Below are 12,302 nucleotides of genomic sequence, written 5' to 3'. Positions count from 1 at the left end.
TCTCTTTGGATTCATCACACTTGAAGTTCATTGAGCTTCCTGTATCTGTATATTCATTTCTTCCCTCAGATTTCAGAAGTTGTTTTTGTTTTTTTTTTTAACCATTATTTCTTATATAAGCTGACTCTTTATCGCTCTTCTCCTCTGGAACTCCCATAATGCATATATTAATCTTCTGGATGGTGCTATGTAAGTCTCTTAGATTCTGTTCATTTGTTTTCATTCTTTTTTTTTTTTTGCTCCTCAGATTTGACCATTTAAATGACCTGTCAAAGTTTGGTGATGCTTTTTCTGCCTATTTAAGTCCCATATTGAATTTCTCTAGTGAATTTTTCAATTCAGTTATTGTATTTTACCTCTGTAATTTCTGATTATTTTAAATAATTCATGTCTTTGCTGATAACATCATTTTGTTCATATATAACTTTCCTTATTTATTTTAGTTCTTTATGTTTTCCTTTAGCTTTTTGAGCATATTTATGACAGTAGTTTTAAAGTCTTTATCTAGTAAGTCTAATGCCTTTGTTTCTCCAGGGGCTGTTGCTGAGAATTATTTTTTCCCTTTTAATGTGTCATACATTCCTGCATCTTTGTAAACCTTGTAATATTTTATTGAAAAGTAGGTATTTGTAATGAAGGAGGGCATGGCAATCCCCTCAAGTTATTTTGAGTGCAGAATCCCATGGACCGTGGACAGAAGAGCCGGGTGGGTAATAGTCCATAGGGTCACAAAGAGTCAGACATGACTACAGTGACTAGGTACACACACAGATACTTGTTAAAACAAAACAACGACAACAAAACAGTTACCTTTCCTGGTCTTTACAAACTGACTCCATGCAGAGGAAGAAAGTCACTCATCAGCCTAGTATGAAGGCTTAGGTTCTTCTATGGGGTTTTCTAGGTATTTGTACACAAGTATTTTTAAATATAATACATTAAGAGTCCCATCCTTGTTTTTTCTTGGGGCTTTAGCTGTCTATTGTATTCTTTAATAAGGAATTTCTTGTCTCAGGAGTCTACATGTCTGTAACTATTTTGCAGTTTTCATGAGCCATGCCTGCTGCTTCCTGTGCTTCCTCTTGCCTGAGATCCAAGCTGCTTTTTTGGGGGGAGGGGCTGTCTCAACTCCAGTGTAGGTTAAAGAGACCAATCCCTAAGGCTATTTAGATTATAATGTTGCAAATTCAGTCCTCTCTGGTCTCTCTGGTTCACTGAAGGGAACTGGAGACAATCACTATTTCCTCCCAAGTGTGCTTCTGCACTATGCTGAGAATGGAGTAGGAAAGGGCAAATAAAACTGCCACAAAATTCCATACCATTTCAAACTTGGCCTTTTCGTGACTGGGTGTTCACCTAGTTACTGCGGATCTTTGACTGATTTCCAGAATTCTTATACAGTTATTTTAGTTAGTTTCTAATTGTTTTTTAAATCCTATGGAGGAATGTTGTTGATGTCATTCTACCTTTTGACTCTTATGTACTGAAAAAATATATTTTTTTCCCACACCTAACACAGTTGATGCTTCTCCCTATGTCAATGGCTATATTTCATCTTATAATTTATTCATTTTCTATTTTTTATTATTACTCTTGTCACCATCTAAAAGCACAGAAAAGTTGCTTCCTTCACACAACATATAACTCAGTGCTGGACTCTCACTAGGCACTCAATTTTAGCTTGATAAATTGAGCACAATAGAAAAGCAAGCCTAAGTGTGTAGACATTCCATCGTCTGGCACCATGAGCACCGTCACCATTTTCCCTAGCTGTCCAATCACAGCATTGCTTTAGGCTGTGTGCCAATAGTTGGGTATGTGCACAGAAAACCCCACAGTGATCCTGTGGAAATTCTGTAGCTGGTATATTGTTATGTTAGCAGACTGTTTTTGGAAATTGCAGCCGGCACCGTGCATCCGCTCAGAAGGAAAATGAGCACCGCTTCTCTACAATGCCTGTAACCACATCCCTTCCCTCAGTGAAAAGTGGGTATTTATTCAGAGAGAGAAGGTAGCATTGCTCCTATTGTTGATGTGGCCTATTCAAGAGATTCTAGGAACAGCTCTGGCATTTTCGAGAATAAGGGGGGAAAAACGGGCACTAAATACATATGTCTTTCAATGTAGAATTTAAAGTAAAAGATTGCTGGATGTAAATTAATTCCTGTTACCTGAGATAATAGGGAGAAAAGAAAGTGAAAGGGATACCATGCTTGGTTTTCATTACCACTCACAGGAGTCCTTCTGAAGAAAGACGTTAAATGTCTCCCTTGAGGTGTCTGCTGTCCTCCTAATTGAATTAGTCAAGTAGAAATGCACGTTATTTGGACACGGATACCCAAGGGGAATTGCTATAAAGTGGATATGTCCGATAACCCATTAGAAAATACTGTATTAAGTAGCCTCTATAATAAGACAATATCTTTAAGGAAGAAGACTTACTGAAAGTCAGCAGAAATTGTCTAAATCTCTTTCTGTATCTCTGTATCTCTCTTCCCTCTAAAACAAAAATAACTGGACTGTTAATTGTCACTTATGTACTCTGGATCTGTTTTTCACAGAAAGTGAATTTCATCATTGAACTAATGTATTTTAAGAATCTCCTTTGTTTAATATCCATCTTGTTATGTATGCATCTATTTGTGTCAGGCATATATCCATCATAAATTATGTTGAATATTTTGTTTTCTAAGTCCCAGGTTTTGGTGTTCCCAGTATTTTTCAAATATTTAGCAACTCCTTTTTTATAGTTACCAAAGACATATGAAGAATTAGGCCAAGGTTAATTTTAAAATGCAAAATATTACAATTACATGGAAATGAGAGACTGTATTTGTTCTAGTAAATATATATATGTGTGTGTGTGTATATGTGTGTGTATAAATTCAAATATGATTTTATTCCTGCAGTCCACTCTTATTAAGTAGGTTGCCCTTTTTGACATGTACATACCCGCTCACATAGCAGGTGCTCAGAATTTATTTGCTGAATCAATCCATCATAATTTGGCTCCAAATTCTAAGAAATATGCAAAACTCAATTATTAATAAAATCCTCTCAGTTTTAATTTCCCCTAACATTATGTTCGGAGAAGGCAATGGCACCCCACTCCAGTACTCTTGCCTGGAAAATCCCATGGACGGAGGGGCCTGGTGGGCTGCAGTCCATGGGGTCATGAAGAGTCAGACACGACTGAGCGACTTCACTTTTACTTTTCATTTTCATGCATTGGAGAAGGAAATGGCAACCCACTCCAGTGTTCTTGCCTGGAGAATCCCAGGGACGGCAGTGCCTGGTGGACTGCCGTCTATGGGGTCGCGCAGAGTCGGACACGACTGACGCGACTTAGCAGCAGCAGCAACATTATGTTAGCAACTTTTGAGGGGACAAGATTAGACTTACTTGGGGTGTGTGCGTGTGTGTATGGATATACACATATTTTGTAGATAAGATGCCATTTGAATGGGATCAGAGGAATAACATTAGCAAATGCCTTCAGAATGCTCATGCTCTCTCAATAGTTCAGGTGGGGTGGTAACCAGTGCGAACTAGATGCCAGAGAGGAATTTTAGCAAGGCTGAACAGAAGGTAGGAAAGGAGAAAGTTGAGTTCTGGTTCCTAAAGGAGCCTGGAGGCCCTCTCGGCTCTGAACAGAGAGGTCTGGGGATCATGGCAGAAGAGAGACAGCTGCAGACCCAGGGCACTGGAAGGCTAGGAACTGTGTGGGCAGCAGTTTGGGGAATGGGCCAGGCCCAGCTATCCAAGCAGAGGCCCCTGATAAGCTGAACAGGGCAGGGGAAACCAAGTAGGGAGCCTAGAGTCTCTCATATCAGATAATAAGTATAATTTCTAGGAACTAGAGTAAAGACAATTTCAGGAAGCATAACTATGGTGAAAAGGAAGGTTGTGGAAGCTGAGACTGAGCAGTGGTGGCCAATGAGCCTAAGGCTAAGGGTAGAATAATGACTGTAGCTAAACGTCACTGAGCCCTCTCACTCAAAGAGCTTAGCTCCACCCATCTGGATTCTATGCACCATCTGCATCTGCCACAAAATTATGAGCTTTCTCCATAAAGTACTATCTGGTGCCCACAGGCTTCCGATAAACCGTACCCTGGGGACGCAAAATCCCTCTAGTTTTAAAGTACTGCTGAACTCTTCAATATGTCTTTGTCATGACCACTATTAAATAATGGCCATTCTTTTTTATTGAACATGCTTTATACATGCTATATGCTTTACACATACCATCTCATATTATCCTTTTAATACTTTCTGGTGAGACAAGAAGATTGAGGCTTAAGGGGTTCAGCCACTTGTTTAAGTTCCCCAGGTCTTGAGAAAGAAAAGTGAAAGTGAAGTTGCTCAGTCCTGTCCGACTCTTTGCGACCCCATGGACTGTAGCCTATCAGGCTCCTCCATCCATGGGATTTTCCAGGCAAGAGTGCTGGAGTGGATTGCCATTTCCTTCTCCAGGGGATCTTCCCAACCCAGGAATCGAACCTGGGTCTCCTGCATTGCAGGCAGAAGCCTTACCGTCTGAGCCACCAGGGAAGACCCAGGCCTTGAGAAGTGAACCCTAAAAGCTAGAAGCTTATTAATATTTTCAGTAAAAAGATAACTTCCAATAAGATCCAAGTAGATTGGTAGAAACCTTCAAGCTTTGGAGCCAGATCAAGCTGAATGAAACTTCTAGCTTTTAGGGTTCAGGCCATGAGAAGTGAACCCTAAAAGCTAGAAGTTTCATCCAGCTTGATCTGGCTCCAAGGCTTGAAGGTTTCTACCAATCTACTTGGATCTTATTGGAAGATATCTTTTTACTGAAAATATTAATAAGTTAATCCTAAAAACATTGAAAGAGAAATTTTTAGAAAGAATCTCAGAAACCCATGGGCCTTGTTTTATGCTGTGCCTTGTTACACCATAGAATTTAAGGCCTACATCTCAGAATCAGTCTGTAAAGAAGTCAGAGGGAGGCTGGCTCAGAGCAGAATATACACACGTCTCTAGGAACCTCTTCTTCAGCATCCTGAAAAGGCAGAACCAGGGCCCAGTTTTACAAAATTGACTAAATGGAATGGGATGAAAGCAATTACCTTGCCATTCATTGCATTTCTTAGTATGCAGAGTTAAAGATACCAGGAAAGAACTCCTGTTTTGTTTAACCATAACCAAGAAAGTAATTATGAGATAACAGTAACAGTGATGATACACATTCTTTTAACTTTTTAAAATTTTATTTTATTTTTAAACTTTACAATATTGTATTAGTTTTGCCAAATATTGAAATGAATCCACCACAGGTATACCTGTGTTCCCCATCCTGAACCCTCCTTCCTCCCTTCTTTTCACTTTCTAATCTGAACTACTATGTCAATAGTAGTTTAGTTCAATTTTAGTTTAGTTCAATTAGTTCAGTTTGAACTAATATGTATGCAACATACATGAGCATATGTTCCCATGCCAGAGCTGGCCATGCCTCTTGTCCATTCAGGAAGCCAAGGCCAGGTGCCCAGAGAAGGCAGCAAGACTCCTAAGCATTCAGGGACCACAATCTCCACACTCATAACCAGCTCATTACTTGTTCTGCACACTCACTCCTATTCTAACTATGGCCTAGAAATGATCATACCGTGAAGCTTCTGTCTTGATCAGTTTAATCATCCAGGCTCTTCATAGAATATCCTACATTCCCCCCAAAAGAGACAGTATCTGCCTCTTGAAATGCTACCCATCTTTGAAGGTCTGTTTTAAATGCTTCTGAATCTGACATTTTGGATCCTTCTTTGACCTACTCTGTGGGCCTGGGTTTCTTAACAGCATAGAACACAGGCTTTTTGTGTCTGATAAGTGTTGTATTTCTGGTATCTCAGAACCCGGTACACACAGATGCTCAATTAACGTGTACAGCACAAAAAGAAGGGGAAAATAAAAGGAAAAAAGAAAAACCTGGAAGAAATGAAGACAGGAACAAAAGAGGGCAGGAGGGCAGGAATAAAGCAAGGGGACATGTCTCCTTCTACTTCAGAACCGATTTTGAAAAGCAAAATGAAAAAGAACTCAACAGGACTTACCAAAGAATAGATGTAATGAGTCATAGATGTGTTCATTCATTTCACAAAGATCCTGAAGTCTTCCAGACTCAATGACCTAGAGCTTCTCTTCCTTATCTATAAGAAATCTTAGTTATAGGAAGAAGTTAGGAGCCTTGTTTGTTCTTCTCTCTCATCATCACATTGGCATTGATTTTAATACATGGGTATTATCTACCTACCTACCTACCTGCCTATCTATTTCTCCATCCACCATCTATCTATTCATCTCTCCCTCACCCTTCCCCATGCCCTTGCAGTTCCACCAGAACAATAGTGATCAGAATAGCTACTTCTTCCAGGCTTGCTGAAGATTCAATTAGATGCAATAAATCTAAAGCTCCATCCGATATTCCGCAAAGCATTTTCCAGTAGCTGCAGTGCCTGAAGTCATTCTATTCTTGGCTATAATTCAGCACCCTTCTCACATAATTCTCTGCCTAGGAGATATCTGTCAGGTCTTTTTGTGTCACTTGTCTTCTGTTGGACAATGCCAACATATCCATAGAAATTCCCTTCCCAATGTGGAGATTAAAAAAGGAGGGAGAGGATAATAACTGTTTTTCAAAGTGAAGCAAGTCTAGGTCACACTGAAGGTTTCTAAAAGGTAACCTCAATAACTCAGTCGCTTAGCCATCCTCTCTCTGAAAGTCAGACATGTACATTCATGAGAACTATTTTATATCTCAGCTCAGTTATTAAACCTGCTGCCACAGCCATCAGCCTTTCCTTCATAAGAGATGAGCACTGTCACGTCTCTCCAGGGCAGTCTGGTGGAGGGAGGCTGCCCTTAGAATCACATAGCTGAGGCTTGAATCTTGGTTCTGATACTAGCCACAGATTCTGGTGCGAGGCCACGTGACCATTATTTAGTTCAGTTTTCTTATCTATACAAAGGGGACTCTAATACTTCATAGATTATTCTGAGGATTAAATGTGATTGCCTTAGTCATATATTGAAACCAGGAGCAGCATACAGTAGCTACTGTGAAAACGTTCACCATTTTCCTTAGGAGTTATGTGGTCACAGTGTTATTAGTTGCTCAGTCGTATCCAACTCTTTGTGGCCCCACAGACTGTAGCTGGCCAGACCCCAGCTGTCCATGGAATTCTCCAGGCAAGAATACTGGAGTGGGTTGCCATGCCCTCCTCCAGAGGATCTACCCCACCCAGGGATTGAATCTGACTCTCCTGCATTGGCAGCTGGATTCTTTACCCTCTGAACCACTAGGGAAGCTCCATGTGGTCACAGAACAATTATAACATGTATAATATCATATATGAAATGAGTCGCCAGTCCAAGTTCGAGGCATGATACTGGATGCTTGGGGCTGGTGCACTGGGAAGAACCAGAGGGATGGTAAGGGGAGGGGGGAGGGAGGAGGGTTCAGGATGGGGAACACGTGTATACCTGTGGCAGATTCATGTGGATATATGGCAAAACCAATACAATATTGTAAAGTTAAAAAATTAAATAAAATAAATTAAATTAAATAATAAAAGGGACCTACTGTATAGCACATAGAACTCTGCTCAGTGTTATGTGGCAGCCTGGATGGGAGGGAAGTTTCTGTGGGGAGAACAGATACATATGTACGTATGGTTGAATCCCTTTGCTATTCACCTGAAACTATCACAACATGGTTAATTGGCTATACCCCCATACAAAATTAAAACATTAATTTTTTTTTTTAATTTTAAAAAATGTGACCTAGAGGGATGGGATGGGGAGGGAGGTGGGAGGGGGGTTCAGGATGGGGAACACATGTACACCCATGGCAGATTCAAGTCAATGTACGGCAAAACCAAGACAATATTATAAAGTAAAATAAATAAATAAATAAATAATGTGGATCCAAAATAAATAAATAAATAAATATTAAAAATAAATAAAAAATATGATATTCAAGACACACACATATATTCACAGAAAGATCATATTATTGATACTTGTTTGCTTGAAATCTAGTTAAATTTAACTCCAGTTATCCTTCTCTGCCAAGGAGGAAAAAAATAAAATCAAACATACTCACAATGAAGGATAAATTCTTCCCTCAACATACACTGAGCCCCATAACAGTGGAAGGGCCAGGGCTCTCTAGTGGCATATGAGAGTTATGAGTCATGTGGGTCACTAATGTGTGTTCTGCTGCCCTGACCTCCTGTTTCCTTTAGATCAGAGAGTCTGGGACCTGGGGGCCTCTGCTGCAGGTGCACAGGCTTCCCCCTCTGAAGGCAAGCCACCTTCCTGGGATGATTCCTGGGTACACCTCTTCCTTAGGCCCCACAATCCTCCTTCCACCTCCCAGGATTGCAAATTACTTTTGGATCAAGGGAAAGCATCTCCTATTTCTACTTGATTCCCTCAGAGGAACTCTGCCTCAAAAATCTTCATCACAGATTTGGTAGCTTGGAGAAGATAAAATTAGGAACAAAGGCATCTTGTAGGTCAGGAAGCCCAGAGCCTGTGACCTTCTCAAGTGAGAAAAAGAGGACATGCATAAACATAAATTATCTCAGAGTTTCTCCTGCTATAATAGTAATTGCAAATATTTGAATAGCTAACATTTAGTGAGCATCATGATGAGCTCAAAAAAATACCAGCAGTCCTACAATTAGTGAGTAAACTTAACAATAAAGTGCAGCCCTTGTATGCTTATAGAGCTCCTTCACACGCCATCTCACTTGGTCGTGTCCTCTGGGAAGCAAACACAAATGGGACAACGGTCCCCGTCTTTGATAAGTTTCGAAGGCTCTGCATAGTCAATCTGTGGGCTTGCCAGTTTGCATGTCCCTGGAGCTCTTGAAAGATACATCTCTATCTGGGCTTCCTCTGTGGTCAAATGCTCCAAGTCACCGTGTAGAATCCACACCCCAGCATCACACTCTTTTCCCCTTCCTGTCCCACCTCCTCATAGCATGGGTTGCTCTGTTAAATGGCTCTAAGTTCTGTGCCTAAACTGATACATCAACATTGTGCTAAAGTCTCAACTCCTTCCAGGAGGCCACACCGTGGTCCTCCCTGGGTCTCTTGAGGAGCTTTTCTTCAAGACCCTGACAACTCTTTCCACAAGGACACTCCTGTCTGCCACCTTGAGACTCTGCCTGTTCCTTAACGCCATCTCTTGGTTTCCAGGTCTGGGATCCACTGACCCCACCTGCCTGCTGGATTACCATTCATCATCCAACTTCTTCCAGCTTCCTAGCCTTCACTGCCTACCTGTTTCCTTTTAGTTTATTTCAAGGGCCTGGTGTGCCTTGTCCGGTAATTCTCTATCTCATTTAGCCCTTTGTCTAGCTGGTCACAATCAGAGGAGTCCACTTCCATTAGAAGGTAGATGTTGACACTGACTTCTTCCCAACAGAACCTATCAAAGGTTCAAAGAAAGGAACCTGGAAATAGCTTCATGGCTCCTCTTCCCCCACACCCAAGTGCTTCTCATGATGCATACCTTCTTCAGGGAAGAAGAGCTGGAGGGCTCTATCTCTTAGTCCATGATCTAAGGGGTGGTATTTGAGCTGAAAAGAATGTTATTCCAAAGGTAGTCAGGGTTGTTGTACCAAACAGGAGAGACAGAAGTGGGAGAAGAGGAGGACTAGACAGAGGCTAAAGGGCTTGGATCATGCATCAAACAGATATGCCAGAGGCAGGTGCCTAGCAGTGAAGGCAAGAACAAGGCAGGTCAAGGGAAAGGAATAGTGGGTAGGGCCAATGAAGTCAGGCAGGTTGTGACCTCAGTCTAAGTGGGGATATATGGGCCTGGGCAACCATTCTGAGTAGATGAGGTATATTTTGGTGGACAGGATCAGCCCTTACAGAAGCCCCTCAGGCTGTATGGATTCAGAAGCAAGTCATGTTCCTGAGTTCTTACAGAACGCATGGCTCTATGTCACATGCTCTATATCAACTAATCTATACAACTTCTCTTTGAGGAGGAAATGATTGTGTACATTTAAAGGTATTGATAGGGGCTCAGCAATATTAATATGAAGGCCCTGTCCTCATGACTAATGAATGGCACACAGAGGTTACATTTAACACAGGATTCAAGTGATTTCAGTGCTGCCTAACCCCATTTCTGACTGGGCTTCCCTTGTGGCTCAGCTGGAAAACAATCCACCTGCATTATGGGAGACCTGGGTTTGATTTCTGGGTTGGGAAGATCCAAGAAGGAAAAGCCTATCCACTCCAGTATTCTGGCCTGGAGAATTCCATGGACTGTATCATCCATGTGGTTGCAAAGAGTCAGACATGACTGAGTGACTTTTACTCACTCCGGAATGGTCCTCTAGCCTCTCTCCCAGGTTCTGGGCTTGAGTCTCAGGAGGGTCCTTGATCCTATTTTCTTCCATAGCACTGTTTAACATCTGCTGCAGATACAGCTGAGCTGGGACTACTGACTGCTTTTCAGCTCGGCACCCAGGCACGGCTGCCCTTCAGCTCTTGACAGTGGGACAGAAACACTGGACTCACAGTTGCCAAGTTTTTGAAGTTAAACTATTAGCCAGAGAAAATAAAGGAATCCTGTACTAATCTACTACAGGGAGCTAGTCCTTGGGGAAGCAAATCCTCTCTTCTCCCAAGAAATTGGCCCAGTTGGGACTCCCAGTTTGGTCAATGTTTTGAATCGCAATGGGACTGACTTGAGATATCCCAGAGGGAAATTGTTAACTTGACACCTAATTAGTCAACCAGCAATCTCTCACGAATGTGATCCTTCTCTGCTTCTGCTAGAGCCTAATTAAGACCCTAGTGTGGCTGTGACTTTGTGCCAGGGCTGTTATTCAGTTAATAGCCCATTATTGTTAGCCTTGAGGCCACTCCTGTGTGCCACTGCAGAGATACCCATCAGTAAGAAGGAACAGTTTAAAAGGGTTCCCAGGAGAATTAACCACAAACCACAGTGCAGGACACTCCCCACCACTGTCTCCAGCCCCCATCAGCCTAGGCAGCCCTGCAAGGCTGAGAGCAGGAGTCAGAAACCTAGATACATGCCCCTACTCCTCCAGCACCAGGGTTGGTGGAATTGTAAGGCCAGCACTTAACCCTCTGTAAGTTGAGGATAATAATTTTGCCTCAAGTGGCTGCTGATGTGAGGGCCATAAACTCTGTAGTGTCTAGAGCACTGCACAAAAGTGAGTATTACTAGTATCATTACTCTATTCTGAGCCCTATTTTCTGACAATTAATTGATGGATGTAGTTCACGTTTCACGTGTGCCTGATTTCCTCTCTCATTGTGCACTGAATTTAATCTCATTTACCAAGATTTTCCGTTTTACCCTAGAGAGGGGAAGCCTTTGAAACTTGCATTAGTGCCCGAGAGGTTGCTGAGAGGGTGGGCTTCCTGATCCTTGCTGTGATCTTAGCCTGGCCCCAGGGCTCACACTGACCACTCTGTGGCCCTCTGACTTATAGGCTGTCCCACAGTGGCAGGGAAGGCGGGCCCTTTTACTTCCCGTGATATAAATATCCTGGGGATCATGCGTGTGTGGATTCTTTCTCCTTTAATTGGTAGTTTGGATTCTGTTGCACAATCAGCCTTCCCTCCATCTAGTCAATTATCTCCTGCAAATGCTCTGGGTGCTTCTCTGGCTCTATAATTATGACTTAGTGTCAAAAATTGAAAAGAGAAAAGAAGCAACTCTAACCGTACGACTTGGAGGTGAATGTCAGCTCTAAGAAAACTGTTCCTGAAACTAATCCCTCATATATATTTGCTGCTGTTTAGATCTTATTTTCGAAGGACATCGAAATCTATGTGTCTAAAATCTGATGGCTTAAAAGCTACCAGACCCCTGATGGTAATAACACCTTTTAAGTCTCAATTTTCTTATCTATAAAATGGTTCTAATACCCCTTTCCTCAGCTCATTCACAAAACTCAGGTGAGTGAGAATAAAGATGGACAGTAAAGTCATATAATTACTTTAACTATTAAAGCCTATATCACACTACAGATATCAGATAGTATTATTTATTGATAAAATATTTTTTCAGGACAGGGAATTAATTTGTAATAAGTTACCCAGCAATGGCTCCTCACAATATCACCCCTCAGGGCAACCCTTTACAAGATTCACCCAGTGATAGGATGATATCTTATTTATTCATTTGTTTATTTATTTTTACTATCTAAGTTGGCTTGCCAAATAAATCTACCCTGAGGGGCTGCTGCTGAACTAACTGTGCAAAGGCACAGGCTCTGATTC

General features: G+C 41.6%; 1 protein-coding gene and 1 non-coding gene across 7 annotated transcripts in view; both read right to left on the bottom strand.

The window, feature by feature from the left end:
• Positions 1-12,302, bottom strand: part of NRG3 (neuregulin 3) — a 1,272,378-nt gene that overhangs the window by 624,298 nt on the left and 635,778 nt on the right. The gene's annotated exons all lie outside the window — the stretch shown is intronic.
• Positions 4,482-4,553, bottom strand: TRNAC-GCA. Its single transcript has one exon. It is a non-coding gene; the product is annotated as a tRNA-Cys (tRNA).

This window comes from Bos indicus x Bos taurus, chromosome 28, assembly GCF_003369695.1.
Source record: "Bos indicus x Bos taurus breed Angus x Brahman F1 hybrid chromosome 28, Bos_hybrid_MaternalHap_v2.0, whole genome shotgun sequence".
Taxonomy (NCBI): Eukaryota; Metazoa; Chordata; class Mammalia; order Artiodactyla; family Bovidae; genus Bos; species Bos indicus x Bos taurus.
The sequence above is the reverse complement of the archived record's forward strand: the minus strand, read 5'-3'. Positions and strand labels throughout refer to the sequence as shown.